Here is a 4,620-nt window from a genome sequence, read left to right on the forward strand (position 1 = left end):
TGTAAACAACCGAACCTAAATAAACAAAACCAAGCTACGTAAACAACCAGAACAGGAATAGAATCACAGTAATGGAGATCACATGGAGGGTTATCAGCAGGGGAGGGGATGGGGAGAGGGAGAATGGGGGAAAAGGAACAGAGAACAAGAAGCATAAATAATAGGTAGAAAATAGACTGGGAGAGGTTCAGAATAGTATCAGAAATGTAGAAGTCGAATAATTTATATACAACCCATGGACCTGAACTAAGGTGGTAGCAGAGGGCGGGTGGGAGGGGGTGATGAGCAGAGGGGAATAAAGGGGAAAATGGGACAACTGCAATAGCATAATCAATAAAATATAAAAATGTTTTTTAATTACAGTTGACATTTAGTACTCTTATATTACTTTCAGGTATAGTATAGTGGTTAGACATTTATATAATGTATGAAGTGATCACCCTGATAAACCTAGTACCAACTTGGTACCATATATAGTTATTGCAATGTTATTGACATTTCCTATACTTCACATCCCTGTGACTATTTTGAAGCTACCACTCTGTGCTTTCTATTCCCTTAACACTTTTCACCCATCTTCTGGCTCATTTTCTTAGGATAGATTCAAAGAAGGGTAAATGAGTACTTTAAATTTAGGTTTACTACAAGAAATGTCTGGAGCAAAAAGGCAATCAACTTCTGTGGGTGAAAGTCACATCCACTGACAGTTAGAGCAATTATTCTCACATTTCATAGTTCTCTGGATGCAGAGAGATACTTCTGTAAAGGAGCCAGCCATACTGAGTTATAGTGAAACTGCCAGTACATTTTCCCTCAAAACTTGAAGTGAACCTGTGGCTGAGGTTTTAGGATTCATATGTGCTGGGCTGGTACCTCAGCGGATTGAGCAGAAAGCAGAAGTGGTCTCACCTCCCTGACCCCTCCCCTTACTTTAGAGTCAGGCTGGCCCCTGCATTGGCTCCTGTGCTGACAATTCCCAGGGTAAGCCTGAGAGTGGGTGACCATGTTTTGTTTGAGCAATAGTTCTGTTGGTAATTGGTGGTAGGGATGGGGGCATCTCTCTTAAGGAGCAAGTATTGCTATGGGCATGTAACCGTGATATGGTCTTGAGTCTCACAACTGCCACCATGAGGCTGTGGGGAGGAATCAGCAGCACCCCTTCTAGACTTGTGTGAGAAGGCTCAGAGGAGTGACCTGTGCCATGGGCCATGCTGTTTCCCAGCTTTTGCTTTTGCTTCCTTGATGATGAGTCCTAATTATCCACCTGATGAGTCTAACAGCCCCATTTCTCTCCATTTTCTCCAAATTCATTATGTGATGTGATGATAAATACAACCTGCCTCTGAAACAATGGTGTGCTGGTAAGTGACAACAACTGGCTTTCAAAAGTGCTTCTATCCTTCCCCCTTGCCTTGCTCCCTCCCACCTTCCATCTACCTAAGTTTGTTACAAATTTTTGTTACTGACATAAGTTATGTGTAGCATGTGATTTACAAATAATAACATACAACTCTCTGCTGTAAATTCTAAGTAGCCAGTTGATTCTTACAGAATGTTTTCTCACCTTTAGCCACATTCTTGAATCCGGAGCCAACCTATAGTCTCAATTTAAGTCTGACAAATGGAGTTGCATCTCAACCCACAATACTTTACCCAATAATTTCTAGTCATTACATCTAATATGTAATCTACTGTTAAAGTGTTTCTTATCCTCATACAGATGACATTCTTTTAACTGAAACCATTTTCAGTTTTCACACCATGGATGTCAGAACTACACTCAGTTTTTAGTAGTGTGAGTAACTTTGTTGAACTGGATTATCATTTTCAAATTGGAGAAATATTTCCTCAATTTTTTTGTGCTAGTCAAAATTTATTGGCTGCAAACACAGCACAGCTAAAATATAATCTATATTATAAACAGTTTCTCCAGCACTTCTTAAGTCCTTTTGTAGCTTTTTCCATTTTCTTAGGTGTAATAAATTCTCCCACCAGCTTGCAGTCACCAGATGCAGAGCTGGAAGATGTGCAGTAGCATGTCATTACATAGTGTTTTCACCACACAGACACAGGAGGTCTTTGTAACCTCAAGAACACAAGGGTAAATGCAACAAAATAATGAGTTATTTTTGAGCACTTATTACTTTGTTTTAATATAGTTTACTTAGTAATAAACTAATTTAATTTTAAAGTTTTAATGATGCAGAAGTACTATTCTTTTTCTGGGTCAATCATGTTTCTGGGTTCTACAGTGAATATTATCTTTGAGACCACAGTATTGTCAATGCCATTTATTAGTTTTCTAGTTTTTGTAGTTAACACATTGAAAAGCAAGTAAGAGACTTTTAGTTTGCTAACAAAAATATTTTAAACCACAATGACATGAGAACACTAATATAAAGAACAAAAACAGGGGGAGGAAAGAGGGAGGGAGAATAACTACACTACTATCCTTTTATAGTAGCAAATATTACCTTAATTTAGTACATATTTGAATGAATATACTATTTAAAGCCATAAAGCAGTTACTGAAAGGAAGTATAAAAATATCTTGAACAAAGTAGGAAAGGCAATATTTACAAAAATAAAATATAATTACAAATCAGGGAGTATGGGAGAGACAGAGGAAAATAATGTAAGCAATAACTATGTTTATTTTTCATTCTGAATGTCTAAGGGTACTATTTCAAATTAATCCTAAAATAGAAGTATAAAAGTACAGCTTTAATTGTAACCAGCAGGAGATCTAAAAATAATCACCCTTAGTGATTATTTGGCCAAAAAATAAATGACCATGGCCAAAAGGGAAGCTACTTTTTATGTTCTGATACACTAAAATTTACTTCCATGTGCAGGTATAATTTTATAAGTTAAAAAATAAAAACTGTTAAAAAGCAACTGCTTTCTGCAGCCCAGACCCCATATACTTTGCAGTAATCCCTTTACAGTATGTGCTTTTAACCACATGTGCAAACATTCTAAAAGGCCTAAAGTCACATTTAATTTCCATTTCCAGCTCCCATGGCTCTCCGCCTTCCCTCTCTCAGCCAGGGGAATGTTGCATCCGCCCGTCACGAGAAACAGAGGTTCGGAGACTTTCAGAATTTTCAAGATGTTACTTTATTGGCCAAGTTTTACCTGCTCAGGGGCAAGCTCTCTGAGTGTCCGAGGACACTATGCTCAGGAGAGCTGCAGATGAGAGCCGCGCCCCGGCGCTTACAGCTATGTCCTTATATAGGGGTATGCAAGCGAGCTTTAAACAGAAGCAGATGTGGCTGTTAGCTAGTGACTAGCTCTAAACAGCTGATTGCCATTGGCTTATTAGGGAAATTCAAAAGGCTCTTTGTGTAGTTGGTGGTTAGCCCTTTTAGGAAGTAAAAATTTCCCTGCTCTGGTCAGCCTAACTTTAGTTCCTGGTTAGCCTAACTTTATCCGGGGCTCGTTCGGGATTGTCCCTTTTCAACATCTGTTTTGGACCTCAACAGGGAATTCTTTTTTTTTTCTTTTTTTAAAAATTTACTTAGTTATTTTTCAACTACACTTCTTTGTCTGTTTCTCCCATCCCAGCCCCACCGCCCCGTGCTCCCCATCTCCCTCCCATTTCCACCCCCCCTTAGTTCTTGTCCCTGTGTCCTTCATATTTGTTCCTCCAAATCCCTCCCCTTTTTCCCCTGAAATTCCCTTCCCTCTCCCCTCTGGTCACTGTCCCCTTGTTCTCTATTTCAGTGTCTTTGTTTTTATTCTGCTTGCTTGTTTGTTTTGTTGTTTAGCTTCCTGTTAAAGGTGAGATCATATGGTATTTATCTTTTGACACCTGGCCTATTTCACTCAGCATAATGCTTTCCAGTTCCATCCATGCTGTTGCAAAGGGTAGTAGCTCCTTCTTTTCCTCTGCTGCATAGAATTCCATTGTGTATATGTACCACAGTTTTTTTGATCCATTCATTTACTGTGGGCACCTAGGTTGCTTCCAACTCTTGGCTATTGTAAATTGTGCTGCTATGAACATTGTGGTGCATAGGTTCTTTGAAATTGATGTTTTAGGATTCTTAGGATATAATCCTAGCAGTGGAATTGCTGGGTCAAAATGCAGGTCAATTTTTATTTTTCTGAGAAAATTCCATACTGTTCTCCACAATGGTTGTACCAGTCTGCAATCCCACCAACAGTGAACTAAGAACCCCTTTTCCCCACAACTTCTCCAACATTTGTTGTTTGTTGCTTTGTTTCTGATAGCCATTCTGACTGGTGTAAAGTGGTATCTCATTGTGGTTTTAATTTGCATCTCTCTGATAGCTAATGATACTGAGCATCTGTTCATGTGTCTCTGGATATTCTGTATGTCCTCCTTGGAGAAGTGTCTGTTCAAGTCCTTTTCCCATTTTTTTAAATTGGGTTAGATGTCTTCTTAGAGTGGAGTCATGTAAGTCCTTTGTATATTTTGGAGATTAAACCTTTGTCTGAGGTATCATTGGCAAATATGTTTTCCCATACAGTTGGTTGTCTTTTTAACTTAATACTGTTTTCTTTAGCCATGCAGAAGCTTTTTATTTTGATGAGATCCATTTGTTTATTCTTTCCTTTATACTCCTTGCTCTAGGGGACATATCTGTAAAAAAG

The sequence above is a fragment of the Artibeus jamaicensis genome, unplaced genomic scaffold (assembly GCF_021234435.1).
Source record: "Artibeus jamaicensis isolate MK-2021 breed Jamaican fruit bat unplaced genomic scaffold, CSHL_Jam_final contig_468, whole genome shotgun sequence".
Taxonomy (NCBI): Eukaryota; Metazoa; Chordata; class Mammalia; order Chiroptera; family Phyllostomidae; genus Artibeus; species Artibeus jamaicensis.